Source organism: Ahaetulla prasina, chromosome 6 (genome assembly GCF_028640845.1).
Source record: "Ahaetulla prasina isolate Xishuangbanna chromosome 6, ASM2864084v1, whole genome shotgun sequence".
In the NCBI taxonomy this organism is placed as follows: Eukaryota; Metazoa; Chordata; class Lepidosauria; order Squamata; family Colubridae; genus Ahaetulla; species Ahaetulla prasina.
Window position 1 is genome coordinate 20,165,024 of NC_080544.1, and position 15,203 is coordinate 20,180,226.

Consider the following 15,203-nt stretch of genomic DNA (forward strand, 5'->3'; position numbering starts at 1 on the left):
CATCAGGACTTGATGAATTATATCCCAGAGTTCTGAAGGAGGTGGCAGACGTGGTCGTGGAGCTATTGACTCATATCTTTCAAAGATCCCGGAGCACTGGGGCACCAGCAGAAGATTGGAAAAGAGCTAATATGGTTCCCATCTTCAAAAAAAAGGGGGGGGGGACCTGATCCAGGCAACTACAGACCAATCAGTCTGACATCAATACCTGGGAAGATCCTGGAAAAGATAATTAAACAGATCTGCAAAAACCTAGAAGCAGGCAAAGTTATAACCAGAAACTAAATAGATCAAAAACAGATGATGCCAAATAAATCTTATTTCATTCTTTGACAAAGTGACTAAAATTAGTGGACCAGCAAAATGCAGGACACATGGTATACTTGGATTTCAGTAAGGCATTTGACAAAGTAGATCACAACCTACTTCTTACTAAGCTAGAAAAATGTGGGATAGACAGCATTGCAATTAGATGAATTTGTAACTAACTGACAAGTCAGCATTCAACGTCTAGTTCTTAATGGAACTATTATCTACATGGAGGGAAGTAAGCAGTGAAGTAAGCAGTTCTGTTTTAGGCCCAGTACTCAATATCTTCGTAAACAATTTAGATGAAGGAATAGAAGGAGAGCTCATCAAATTTGCAGATAACACCAAGCTGGCAGAAACAGCCAATACTCCGGAATATAGGCTCAAGATTTAGATGGATCTTGCCAGACTTGAACACTGGGCCCTAGCTAATGAGAATTTTTTTTTAAGTTTTATACATAACTCAAGAAAATGTATAGGTACAGATTAGGTGAAACTTGACTCAATAGTAGTAACTGCGGGACGGATCTTGGAGTCCTAGTGGACAATCGCTTAAATATGAGCCAGCAGTGTGCAGCAGCTGCCAAAAAAAGCTAATGCAATCCTAGGCTGCATTAACAGAGAGATAGAATCAAAATCACGTGAAGTGTTAATACTGCTTTATGAGGCATTGGTAAGACCACACTTGGAATACTGCATCCAATTTCGGTCACCACAATATAAAAAAGACACAGAGAGTCTGGAAACTGCAGAGAAGAGCCAAAAAAAAAAAAGATTAGGGGAGTGGATGCTAAAAACATATAAAGAACAGTTGCAGGAGTGTGATATGGCTAGTCTAGTGAAAAGAAGGACCAGGGATGACAGGAGAGCAGTGTTCCAATATTTGAGAGGCTATCACAAAGAAGAGGGGGTCAACTTATTTTCCAAAGCACCAGAAGGCAAGAAAAGAAGCAACGGATGGAAACTAATCGAGGAGAGAAGCAGGAGAAATTTCTTGACTATTTACTAAATCTGCAGTTAATCTTCTCATCGTTCCTATCACCCATCTCCTCCCATTTATGATTATATGACTGTAACTATGTTGCTTGTATCCTTACCATTTATATTGATATTGATTGTTTCCTGATTTCTTATTTGTACCCTTTGACTATCATTAAATGTTGTACCTTAGAATTCTTGATGAACGTATCTTTTCTTTTATGTACATTGAGAGCATATGCACCAAGACAAATTCCTTGAGTGTCCAATCACACTTGGCCAATAAAAAATTCTATTCTATTCTATTGACCATGAGAACAATAAACCAGTTGAACAGCTTATCTTCAGAAGTTGTGGGTGCTTCATCACTGGAAGCTTTTAAGAAGAGACGACAGCCACTTGTCCAGAATTGTAATGAATCTCTTGCTTGAGCAGGGGATTGGACAAAAAGACCTCCAAAGTTCCTTCCAACTCTGTTACTCTGATAGTAGATTCCTCTCATTTTTATATATTGTGGTTCTAATATGAGCAATTGATAACTGCAGCAAGTGGTTCTGTTAGAAGAATGATGTAACCTACCTTCCACCTATGTTTTTGTAAAAGTTTGTTTTAATACTCGCTGTTATTGTTTTTAATTCTGTAACTGATGAAACATATTTAAGGGTTGGTTTTATTGCAGCAGTAGCCTAATCTGTAAACAGCTAGATAGTTAACTTCTGCTATCACCTCAAGAACCTTTTTCGTAGCCATGTCATACCTCTTTTGGCAACCTCTGTGACCGTTGCTGAAAATATTCCTTAATAAAGGGTTGCAGTCTATTCACAGAAGGAAGTATCTCCAGTGTTATTCTGTTTAGCATGGTTCCTTACACCATGAAGCCAAAGTTTCAGCCCCAGTCTTATTTTTTTAGGCATTTCAATGCGGCATATTTCAATTATTTAATTACTTAATAGAAGTCAAAATATAATTTTCTGTCCACAGCTGCATAGCAGTGAACACAGCTTTCCTTCCTCTATTTCTAGCAATAGCAACACTGTGAAATAGGTAGGGCTGCGAAGAAGCAACTTACTACGCGGTAAGTCACCCAGTGAGATTCCATCACTAAGGGTAGATGTGAACACAATTTATTTTTCATTTTTAAGGACCAATACATTGTGATAACATTCTTGATAACCGACAAAGTTGCTTGCCATTTCATTTTCAGATTTAATGCTCAAAATCATATTTCAGAAACATTATAAACTTCAGTTTTAATGTTGTGAAAATTGATAGAGGTATAATGATAATCCTCAACTTACAATAATCCATTTAGTGATTGTTTGAAGTTATAACCGTACTGAAAAAAGTAACTTATGACTGTTTTTCACACCTACGACCATTGAACTTTTTCTGACACATTTTCTGACATAGAGGAAGTAGATAAATGTCTATGGATAAATGTCGATGACTGAGAATCTCCATAGACGTGTATTTATTTCCTCCATGTCAGAAAATGTGTCAGCAAAAACTCAACTTGAGTTTGGTTCCTGGGAACTACAGTGTTGTGGTCTGTCAGCAGCCTGCGGAGCTGGCAATGGAGTGGGACAGTGATGAGGCTGAGGTGAGGCCAGGGCCATCGGGAAGTGAGGTGCAGGTTCCAGAGCCTCCAGAGCCTGATAGTAGTGAGGCAGAGGAACAGGAGGAGCCTGTTCCTAATGCATGCATGAGAAGAGTTGCCAGAAGGCAAGAGCAGCTCAAGCAGAGAGGACAACTCAGGAGTAGGGCCAAGAGATGATTGGCCCCTCCCATAAAGCTTAAAACAGACCAGCACCAGCGTTTGAGCTTTGCCGGAAAATAACGTTGTAGCTACATCTTCTGCTTCGTCTATGTCTTTGTTTTTGTGGCTTCTGGATGTTTGCCAGGAAGGGCCTTTGGCAGTTTGCCTAACTGGACCAAGGTTTGCGAGATAACTGACGAATTTGTGTTGGGAGGCATTTGTTTTACTTTGAGTTGAACGACACTGGAAATGAAGCTGTTCGAATAAAGTTTGTTTGTTTTTCCACAGACTAAGTTTATTACTACCTACTTGGGTCTGGGTCACAACATACGGGGACCCAAGCAGCAATACACAAAAGCGATTTATTCCTGATTTCTTCAGGAATATTTTTCACCTTCCCAGTCTGGTCCACAGTCATGGAATTCCCTAGAGCAGGGCTGTCAAACTTGCGGCCCGTGAGCCAAATGCCTCATGCACTGGCCACGCCCACATCCGGTTTAGCAAAGAGGGGAGTGGCAATACGTCATGTGTTGACGCTGTGACAATGCGAGTTTGACACCCCTGCCCTAGAGCAGTGTCCCTCAACCTTGTCAGCTATCAGATACGTGAACTTCAACTCCCAGAATTCCATGCCTGACTGGGGAATTCTGGGAGTTGAAGTTCACACATCTTAAAAGTTGCTAATGTTGACAAACACTGCCCTAGAGATCTATCATCCAAATACTAATCAAGCCGAATTCTGCTTAACTTTGAAAGCCAGGTGCGGTTGCCTAGTGCTGCCACCTGCTGAAAAGCCTACAATTATTATAAAAATAACTATATTTTTGAAAGCAAGATGATAAATATGATTTTTTACAAGCAAATTTATATGCAATGCATGTATTTCTCAATAAATCATTTTGAAGTGGTAAAGACTTTATATGGATTTTCCCCATGCCTGATGGATATGCATATTTTGCTGTTGTTTGCTTATGTTGGTCATAGCGGTGCTACTGTTACTGCACTGGTCCCTGGATCTAGATTCTTCCCCTTCCCTCTTGCCTACCTTCAAAACTTGGTTGCCTCCCCAAGATTTAGCTGAGGTTGTTTGGGCATGTCCCTTTTAGATGGAATGATGCAATGATAGGTTCTCAGGTTTTTTGTTCCCTTCCTATCCTTCTTGTACTTTCATATAATGTTTGTTTTATTCATAATGTTGTCTTTTAATCTTGTGAAACCACCTAAATTGATTTGGACAGTTTGGAAATTTGACAAATAAGTACACTTCCTTAAACACACATAAATATAAACCCAGAGATATACAGAGCCCAGGCATGGTTTATACAGGTAGTCAACAACTTACAACCACAACTGAGCCCAAAACTTATGTTGCTAAGCAAGGCAGTTGATAAGAGAGTTTTGCCCCATTTTATGGACTTCCTTTCCACAGTCATTAAGTGAATCACAGTAGTTGTTAAGTTAGTAACACGGTTGTTAAGTGAATCTGGCTTCCCTATTCACATTGCTTATCAGAAGCTCACAAAAGGGTGACCTCGAGATACTGCAACTGTCATAAATTGACCCAGTTGCCAAGTGTCCAAATTTTGATCACATGACCACAGGGAAGTGTGCGGCAAGTGTGAAAAACACAGCAAAGTTACTTTTTTCAGCGCCGTTGTAACTTTGAATGGTCAGTAAATGAATGGTTGTAAGTCGATGACTTCCTGTAATGCATAAGACCATATCACGACCAGGGGTGAAATCCAGCAAGTTCTGACAGGTTCTGGAAAACCGGTAGCGGAAATTTTGAGTAGTTCGGAGAATCGGCAAATACCACCTCTGGCTGGCCCCAGAGTGGGGTGGGAATGGGGATTTTGCAGTATCCTTCCCCTGGAGTGGGGTGAGAATGGAGATTTTGCAGTACTCTTCCCCTGCCATGCCCACCAAGCCACGCCCACAGAACTGGTAGTAAAAAGAAAATTGGATTTCACTACTGATCAGGACCATCTGGGAGTTTGATCAAAAGATCAACAATATGATGGTCACAATCCTACCATCATGGTCCCCATCTTGAATTTTTGACCATACTGTGAGGACACCCCTGAAGGAGGATCAAACTATGGCCATCTAGTTAATATGAAAGTAAGAATATTGAAACTGGGCACGAAGTCTCTATATCAGGGGTCTCCAACCTTGGCAACTTTAAACCTGGCGGACTTCAACTCCCAGAACCCCCCAGCCAGCAAAGCTGGCTGGGGAATTCTGGGAGTTGAAGTCCGCCAGGCTTAAAGTTGCCAAGGTTGGAGACCTCTGCTCTATATAGACCAAAGAAGTCCCCTTGTTTCCTGACCATTTCCCCCTAGGGCAGATGACAACTACTGTATGCTTAGGCATATTTCTATGAGCTATCAAGCGCCGCCCAATGGTAGAGCAAGGTGGGGCCCCAGGTCTTCTGAAAAATAACAGTGCCAACGCTACTGGTTTGGAAAAGACACCTTATCTTTTCACGGCCCTGTGATGAAGTAACCTAAAATTAGCTTCCTTACTAGTTTGTCAAGACTGCATGCCGGGAAGCATGCAGCTTGCCGAGAGGAATTGCAAAGAGGTAGCGTGGAGGAAGGATCTGGGACAGGCTCCACGCGCAAGCGGATCCCGCCACTTCACGGTGAGCTCAGCTGGCTTCTGCTCAGATTTCCAGAATTTTATCATTTAGGTGTCAGACGGTGTGCTGCAGTGACCTGTGAAGGAGTAAAAGGAAGCAGAAACGTGGGGGAGAGAAAAGAGGGGTCTTTTGAGGTGGGAATCAGTAGGAAAGGCTGGGGAAAGGCAACTAGGCATCGGAGAAAAAGGGGAGATAGAAGTCTCAGATTTGCTGTAATGGGAAGACAAGCGAGAGAGTGGTCCAAACCCAACAGTGTTGTGCCCAACATGGGCAAAAACAGGTGATGCAAAAAGAAGGAAGTAATTTCATCTAAAAACAAAGGCAGGAAAACTAAGTTAGTTTAGGTAGCCAGTTGATTAAGGCTACACTTATTTTGATAGACGCCTTAAGTATTAATTGAGTATCCTCAACTCTAACCTCACATTTCTTTTCTTTCTTGTATAATCTTACTTCCCTCAACCTGGTTCCCTTCAAATGAATTGGGCTGGGCAGCAATGTGAGTCGATTATTCCCAGGCGATGCTGTCATTGTTTGGAGACGATCCACATAGTAATTCTGCATATCAAGTGGGCATCAAGCTGGGAATCTAAAAAAATTTTTTCCCCCTGTGGTCTTTTAACAGCGGTGATAGAAACATGAAATGGATCTTTGTTCTAATGGGTGCTGCTTTTGTTTGATAGATTTAGATGGACATCATGGTTGTTCCCTGTCTTGAGTAAGGTGTCTATGCCGAATTTCATGTAATTTGGTAAAACTCTTTGCATGTAATCAGTTTCTTTAAAGGACAGCAATTTCTCAAATGTCTGTTGTGTCTTGCCCGCTCTCACCGCAGCCGGGGTCTTCTTATCTGCTTCCGAACGCTGAGGAATGTCCTAGTATGCCTCCCGGCCCCAGCCCTGGCTCCATGCCCAGACAGGCTGAGGAGGAGGGGGCATCTCCCGGCCCCAGCCCTGGCTCCATGCCCAGGCAAACGGAGCAACTAGACCCCTGCCCCTCCCCCACAGCATGTGAGCCTGAGGGAGGCCAATTACCAACAGCTGCCGACTGGAGTGACCCTCGCGTCAGAAGACTTGATAGGCGGAGGCAACAGAAGGAAGGGAGGGGCAGGCCTGGATAAGTGCTGAGTCATGGAGCCACACCCCATGACCTATATAAAGGATCTGCTTTCTGGCAGTCTCTGAGTCAGGCAAAGTCGAACATATCTTGCTGAAGTCACTTTCTGGTCTCCTGCCTGCCTTGAGGACTTTGCTAGGACTTTGGCAGAGCTGCAGAGGCACGCCTGATTCGGATTTCCCTGACCCGGCCGTCAGCGGAGGAGTGGGACACGACAATGTCACTGTTTGAACAGATGCTCGCTTATGTAAAACCTTGAACCGTGATGGCGAACCTATGGCATGTGTGCCACAGGTGGCATGCGTAGCCATATCAGCAGGCATGCGAGCTCACCTCCGGCGCACATGTGCACACCAGCCAGCTGATTTTTGGGCCTTCTGGGCCCACCAGAAGTAGGAAAACAGGCTGTTTCCTGCCTCCGGAGGGCCTCGAGGTGTGGTGGGGAAGGCCCATTTTTCTCTCTCACCTGGCTCCAGAGCCTCTTTAGGAGTCTGGGGAGGACGAAAACAGCCTTCCCCAACATCCCCGGAGGTTCTCCGGAGGCCAAAAACAGCCCGTTTGCCAACTTCCGGTCCCACCAGAAGTTGGCAAATGGGATGTTTCTGGCATTCAGAGGACCTCTGAATTTTGCCCTCCCCAGACTCCTAGAAAGGCCCTGGAGGCTGGGGACAGCAAAAAACAGGCCTTCTGGTCCCACCGGAAGTTGGCAAACGGGACGTTTCTGGCATCCAGAGGACCTCCAGGGGGGTGGGAAGGCCATTTTTGCCCTCCCCAGACTCCTAGAAAGGCCCTGGAGGCTGGGGACAGCAAAAAACAGGCTTTATGGTCCCACCGGAAGTCGGCAAATGGGCTGTTTTTGGCCTCCGGAGGACCTCTGGGGGGGTGGGAAAGGCCGTTTTCTGCCCCCCCAAATCCTAGAAAGGCTCTGGAGCCAGGTGAAAGAGAAAAATGGGTCTACCGGGCCATCGCATGCCAGAAGTGGGGGAAGTGGGATCACACACGCGTGAATGGGTGTGGGCATAGAATTATGGGTGTGGGCATGCACAACCCCCCCCGCCCCCTCTTCTAGCACATGATGGCAAAAAGATTAGCCATCACTGACCTAGAATTTGCCCTTTTCTACATATACTTTTTATAGGTTGGCCTAGATGACCTCCAAGGTCCCTTCCAACTCTGTTACTGTTCTCCCATATGTCTGTCTCCCCCCCCCATTCTTCTTTTCTGAAAATTTCTTGAGAGTCAAATATAGGATGGTGGGGGGGACTGTTTGTATGAGAGTGAAGATAGATTGTAGAATAATAGGGTTGGAAGAGTCCTTGGAAGTCTTGCAGTCCAACCCTCTGCTCAAGCAGGAGATTCTGTACCATTCTGGACAAACGGCTTTCCAGTAGATGGTTAGGTTAGGAAATCCCTGATACAAGGTAGAAATACTTTTATATGGAGGTGGAGGGAAAAATCAAATGACTATTGATTCATAAAAAGATGAGAGGATCCCTAATTTTACACCTCCAGAGTTATTAAGACTACAACTCCCATCATCAGTGTGCTGTTGTAGGACACACCAGTGTCAGGAAAGTTGGAACAGGACAACAGCTGAACAGCTAGCTAATGAAGTAGAAAGTCCAGCCACCTAAATTATTTGCTTTTCAAAGCGTTAAAGCTATAATGGAAGAAAGGACATCCTTTAACTCAGAGTCATCAACCAAAGACATACATCGTGAGTTCTTCCTACATGCATAATATTATTTGAGTTTCGTATCACACTATTCTGAGGTTCACCAAGAAACCAGCATTTCCCTGCTCTGTTTTCTAAATGCTGATTGTATAGAAAATTGTGTTTTTTCATCCTGTGACTATAACTAGCAGTCTGGGAAGCTCACTTATATATTTGAAGTAATAAAGTTATAACCATTACCAAAATAAACAGGATTCACTTTTTTTTTTTTTTGCATGTATTTTGTGTCGTCAGATCCAGGGTGGAGTGTTAACCAACCCAACATCTTATTTCTCGGTTGACCAACAGTGGAAAAACGGTGAGTGCTTATGAATTGTTCTACCTCTTTGGAAGGAAGTAGCAGAATATAGCAAGTGTCCTTTGAATCTGCAACAGTACAAAATGCCACATTTTTCTCAGGGCTTGGGTTAATGTTATCTGAATTGCACAATAACAGAGGAGATTGTTGGGACAGGGGAGGGAATCACTGAGTGGGGGTTTCTTTCGGTGACTAAGCCTAAGTACCATATCTGAATTCTCAGCAGGATTCTAATATAAAGGTAGGGCAGACCCCATTCAAAAAGTACTTACAACCTGGTTACAAAGTTCCAACATGACTGCATTTTGGGTGCCTGTCTACTGGCCCACATTTATGGCTGTTTGCCGTGTCCTGCAGTCATGTGACCATGATTTAAATGCTTTTGCTGAAAATCAGCATTTGTTTCCAGCGGGGGGTTTTTTTTTGTGTGTGTGTGTGGGAAATGTTCCATAGAGAACAATGAGTTCACATCATAACTGCAGCATTCACTTAATGATGGTTGCAAAAAAAAGGTCATAAAATTGGATTGGCCACAAGCTAGAGCAGCGGTCACCAACTGGTGGTTCATGGACCACTGGTGGTCTGCAGAAAAATTGTTTGCATTTTTTATGTTGCACTAAATCAGGGGTCCTCAAACTATGGCCCCTGGGCTGGATACGTGCAATGAACATTGGTGTTGCTGCAGAGTGTCTCCCCCTTCGGGGTCTTTTTGTGTGGGTCAGAGGGGGGCAGAAATTCCAACTCAGGGTCTGCTTCAGACTCCTGGTGCAGGGCTTTCGGCAAAGGCTGGAGGGAAATGCCGCTGGTGGCGAAGAGCCGAATGGTTTTGTTCCAGTGGCACTGCATCATGGCCTGGAACTAGCTGACCATCTCAGCCCCCTGAGCCTCCAGGGGCCCATATCTGGCCTTGCACTACCACAGGTCTTCCCTCTGCTTGAAAAGTCTATGCTCGTAGTCCTCAGTGAGGTGCTTCTGTTGAGCCTCCTTCTTGGTCAGATCCAATTTGAACTGAGCCAGCTGTTTTGCCAACTCTTTCTCATGGTGGCTGCTTAGCTCCAACCTCTGCTTCCTGTTGGGGCCGTAAGGAGCCTGGGCAGGCAGGAGAGGAGTGGGTGGGAGGGGTGAGTAGAGGATGGTGAGGTGCTCCTTGACGTGAATGACATTAAGTTGGCCATGGCCACCCAGTCACATGACCACCTAGCTATGCCCACCCAGCCAGCCAGTCATTAGGCAAATCATATTAGTGGTCCGTGGAATTTAAAATTATGAATTTAGTGGTCCCTGAGGTCCGAAAAGTTGGTGACCTCTGCGCTAGGGTGTATCTCATAATGTTCTGAATAAAATGAACATTTCTGTATCACAAACGAACAGCGCTATCAAATGGGCAGCCCAAGCTGACCATGAAAATTATGTGGGAACTTAGAAAAAAACGATATTTTTGGCAACTATCAAAACACTGTCAGTTATAGCATCTACATCTTAAAATGCATTGTATTTCAGAACAGAACAGAATAACAGAGTTGGAAGGGACCTTGTAGGCCATCTAGTCCAACCCAACCCAAGCAGGAGACCCTACATCATTTCTGACAGATGGCAGTCCAATCTCTTCTTAAAAGCCTCCAGTGATGAAGTTCCCACAACTTCTGAAGGCAAGCTGTTCCGTTGGTTAGTTATTCTCACTGTCAGTAAATTTCTCCTTATTTCTAGGTTGAATCTTTCCTTGGTCAGTTTCCATCCATTATTCTTTTTCTGGCCTTCAGGTGCTTCGGAAAATAGCTTGACCCCTTCCTCTCTGTGACAGCCCCTCAAGTATTGGAACACTGCTATCATGTCTCCCCTGGTGCTTGTCTTCACTAGACTAGCCATGCCCAGTTCCTGTAACCATTCTTCATATGTTTTAGCCTCCAGTCCCCTCATCATCCTGGTTGTTCTTCTCTGTACTCTTTCTAGAGTCTCAACATCTTTTTTATAGTATGGTGACCAAAACTGGATGCAGTATTCTAGGTGTGGTCTTACTAAGGCATTATAGAGTGGTATTAGTGTCTCATGTGATCTTGATTGAATCCTTCTGTTAATGCAATTTAGGATTGCATTGGCTTTTTTGGCTGCCGTTGCACACTGTTGGCTCATATTTAATTAGCCCAATATTCAAGTCTGTCAAGATGCATCTGGATCTTGAGCTTACATCTGGGGTGTTGGCTATTCTTGCCAGTTTAGTATCATCTGTAAATTTGATATGTTTCCCTTCTATTCCCTCATCTAAGTTGTTTATGAAGATATTGAACAGTACTGGACCTAAGACAAAACTTTGTGGTACCCCACTGTTTACTTCCCTCCATGTAGATGTAGTATAATTAAGAACTACTCATTGAGTGTGGTTTGTCAGCCGTATATTAAGAAGGAAGGCTATTTCACAACAGCCTTCCTTATTAATATACCTGGTGGCAGGGCAATTTCATGCTTTCTTCTCAAAAGCATATTATTTCACAAGAAATTAAACTAGGAGTGGGATGGGGTCTTAAGGCAAAGATCTATGCACAAGAAGAATGTGTTTAATTGGGGTATCAGTGTTGAAAAAGATGCTAGACTGTTTCTTAGGCCATAATGTTCACACTGAAAGAATTACGAAAGGGCATGTGGCAAAATTATTGACCAACGCTGCGAGCCCTGCAGAAGCAAATGGCAGAGATTTAAGAGCGAAGAATACTCCTAAGAATTTTAAGTGAATCATAAACAATTTCAAAACTTTTTCTAGAATTGAGTCTTTATTTTGCTGGTCTTTTAGAAAATATGGATTAGGGATGGGGAAGTGGAAGTGGAATCTTTTTCCACGATCCTCTGGTTTCCTTCAATAACTAACCACACAGGTTCAGTGCTTTTATTTCCATTATAGTTTTAGATGCAGATTGATCTTTTTTTGTATTCTAATGGGCATCAATATCTATGCCATAAAGCTTAGATGATTCCAAACCATCTGCTGGTGGTCTATTCTTGAAATGAATAAACAGCCTTTCTTTAAGGTAACCATTTAGCAGCATATAAAACAATATAAAACAATAAAATACCCTATCCCACCAGACTTGAAATCCTAGGCTTAGAAAACTTGGAACTCCGTCGCCTTCGACAAGACCTAAGCTTAACTCACAGAATCATCTATTGTAATGTCCTTCCTGTTAAAGACTACTTCAGCTTTAATTGCAATAATACTAGAGCAACTAATAGATTTAAACTCAATGTCAACCGCTTTAATCTAGATTGCAGAAAATATGACTTCTGTAACAGAATCATCAGTGCTTGGAATACTTTACCTGACTCTGTGGTCTCTTCCCATAATCCTAAAAGCTTTATCCAAAAACTTTCTACTATTGACCTCACCCCATTCCTGAGAGGACCATAAGGGGTGTGCATAAGCGCACAAACGTGCCTACCGTTCCTGTTCTATTGTTTCTTTTCTTCTTCCTATATATATGCTTATACCTCCTTATATTTACTCATATATGTGTTTATATACTATATAATCTTTTTGTATGATACCTACATATATTGTTGTGACAAAATAAATAAATAAAATAAAATAAAATATATTCCAATTGGTCCCAAATTATTATTCTCCGGTATCCTGGGATTTGTAGTCCCCATGACTGGAGAGCCCAAGATTGGAGAAGGCATATCCTTTGTAAGGATGCATCCCTGGTTGAGTTAGCTAACAATAATCTCAGGTTCTAACAATGCACAATAGCAGAAGACAATAGCAATGAAGAAAAATTGGAGATTTTCCTTATTAAATTCATTACTGCGGCATTTGTCCCAACAAAGCACACAAAGGGAAACTTCTGCTGTATCTTTCACATGCAGTGCCTTTTCTCTGTAAACTCCTCCCAACAGATTTTAGTCGAAGAAGAAGTAATCTGAACAAAAGAACGATTGGCCGCCACCTGGTGCTTTTATAAAAAGAAATCAAAAGAAGTATTCAGGCACATGAAAGATGGAGAAGACATGCAACTGTCACCACGGGTAGCTAACAATAGAAAGACATCGTATGAGCATAAAACCGGCAGTCTGACAAACTAAAATGCTTCCTTTTTTTTTTCTTGTAATACAAATACTACAATGGAAATAGTTGAATGGCTTCCAGTTTAAAATAACAAACTCAACAATTTCTCTCCCTCACAAAGAAGAGTGTATAAATGTTATGCTAAATATTTAAAAATAATTTCTCAGAATAGCTTACATTCATAGAATAATGCCCATAATTAACAAAGAATAATTATGAATTTGAACCTAATAGTGAGAGGTTTACCACATATACATTTGTTCAACTAAAAATGACAATAAAGGTTATCTATCTGTCTATCATCTATCTATCTATCTATCTATCTATCTATCTATCTATCATCTACTGTATCTATCTATCTATCTATCTATCTATCTATCTATCTATCTATCTCTATCTACTGTATCTATCTATCTATCTATCATCTATCTATCTATCATCTTATTCTTCCAAGCCAGGTTTTTTTTCCAGTTTCCTTCACACAATCTTAGTAGCTTCTGTTCTCTTTTGCACTATTCCCAAATTATCACTACTTCTCATACACACACACAAAAAAAAAAACCTTGATCAAAACAGTGGAATTACGTTTTCAAAGCAATATTGTTTCTATTAATAGGAAGTGGTAAATAATATTAAATATGGTAATCTGTATTTACCAAAAAAAAAAAAAAGAATTCTGACAGCATCATAAAAATTGCAAAGACTTACCCAAACATCTCTTTGTTTGTTTTCTTGATTCATTCTGAGATTTCTGAGTCCAGTTTGCTCTAATGTTCTTCCTTGTTGGACGAAAGAATTTAGGCACGCCTTCGTGGGAGGAAAGGAACTTCCATAGCTTCCATAGCTACTCTTTTTTTCCTAGAGAACTAATGTGCTAATGTGGTACTCTTAAAATGTTTGCATTAACACACACTTTATCACGGGAGACTATATTTTAAATGCTGTGACTTACCTTGTTTTGCCCAATGACTGTGAGTCAGCTGATATTTTAGACATTAGGAAATCAGTTTGACTCATGAAGCTAATTAAAAGGCACAAACAGGAGTCTTTCTTAAGTTTAGAAGCTTGTACATATACTTTCCAGTCTTACTCCATGAAAGAAGTATGCATCTTTTAAAAGGTTAATATGGCTATGGAACAAGAGTCTGTCGCAATATGATCATTTCTTCAAAGAACTTCGGGGAAGAGAAGAGGAAGAAAGAAAAAACAAGGAAATGAAAGATACACGCAGGTCTGATTTGGGGGACCACTTTGGAGGGCACTTTCACGCTGAGGAGCCTTGGACCACCATCTGGTGGTCAACATTAGCAGAATCATCAGTTCAAGCTTTGAAGATACTGCTGTGCTGAAAGAGCATTTCTTTCTTCTGAATTAGTTTTGCTTGCCTCAGTAACACCAACCAGGAGTTTCTATGGGGGTGGGGGGTGTCAAAAAGGCTAAGATTGAGTCCACAACCATGCCTCTTTTTAACATGCATGCTGCACATAAAAAGGGACTTGATTTTGAGCGCACAATTATAGATCCAATCTGGACGTGTAGAATCAACCAAGGACTATATCTGGCAATCTTAGTACAATATGAAGAAAGAGTAGAAGCAACAACAACAACCAGAACCAGAACAATAGATTCGGGGTGGGGACGGGGTGGGGTGGGGGTTGTCAGAAAGGCTAAGATTGAGTCCACAACCATGCCTCTTTTTAACATGCATGCTGCACATAAAAAGGGACTTGATTTTGAGCACACAATTATAGATCCAATCTGGACATGTAGAATCAACCAAGGACCATATCTGGCAATCTTAGTACAATATGAAGAAAGAGTAGAAGCAACAACAACAACCAGAACCAGAACAATAGATTCGGGGTGGGGACGGGGTGGAGTGGGGTGGATGGCATCAACACAAGAATTGATATAGGTTGTGGTATTCATTACAAAGCCAAATGTTGGTAGACTTTTGGGAAATAAATTAGGATTCTCAAGAATACAACTTGCAGGCAACGATTTTGCCCAGGATACTCTACAGAAATAAAAATTGGACTATGAAGAAGCAGGATAAAAAGAGTACTGGTAGGTTTGAATGTTGATGCTGGAGAAGATCGGTAAGCGTACCATGGGTAGTCAAGGAAACAAAGAAATGGATCGACAAACAAATCAACCCCAAAGTTTTCATGTGAGACTCAAATGACAGAAATTACATTTTGCTTACTTAGATCTGTAGGAGTTTAGCACACCTCCATTAAACCATCTTTCCAAGCAGCCTCCACGTTTCCAATGTCTTTGTCCCCACTTGGAACTGAACCCAGATGGATATTTCTTCCA

The 15,203-nt window shown here is 42.0% G+C and overlaps 2 protein-coding genes across 4 annotated transcripts in view; one reads left to right on the forward strand and one right to left on the reverse strand.

The window, feature by feature from the left end:
* Nucleotides 1-13,788, reverse strand: part of HERC4 (HECT and RLD domain containing E3 ubiquitin protein ligase 4) — a 79,562-nt gene extending 65,774 nt beyond the window's left edge. The window contains exon 1 of the mRNA XM_058189477.1: nucleotides 13,593-13,788. The gene's annotated coding sequence lies outside the window, so the exon portion shown is untranslated. The remainder of the gene's footprint in view (nucleotides 1-13,592) is intronic.
* The window catches only part of MYPN (myopalladin), a 134,506-nt gene continuing 124,904 nt past the window's right edge, over nucleotides 5,602-15,203 (forward strand). Inside the window, exons 1-2 of one of the 3 annotated variants that reach the window (XM_058189467.1) lie at nucleotides 5,602-5,687; nucleotides 8,767-8,830. The gene's annotated coding sequence lies outside the window, so the exon portion shown is untranslated. The remainder of the gene's footprint in view (nucleotides 5,688-8,766; nucleotides 8,831-15,203) is intronic. The other 2 variants (XM_058189473.1, XM_058189469.1) reach the window with 2 other exon arrangements.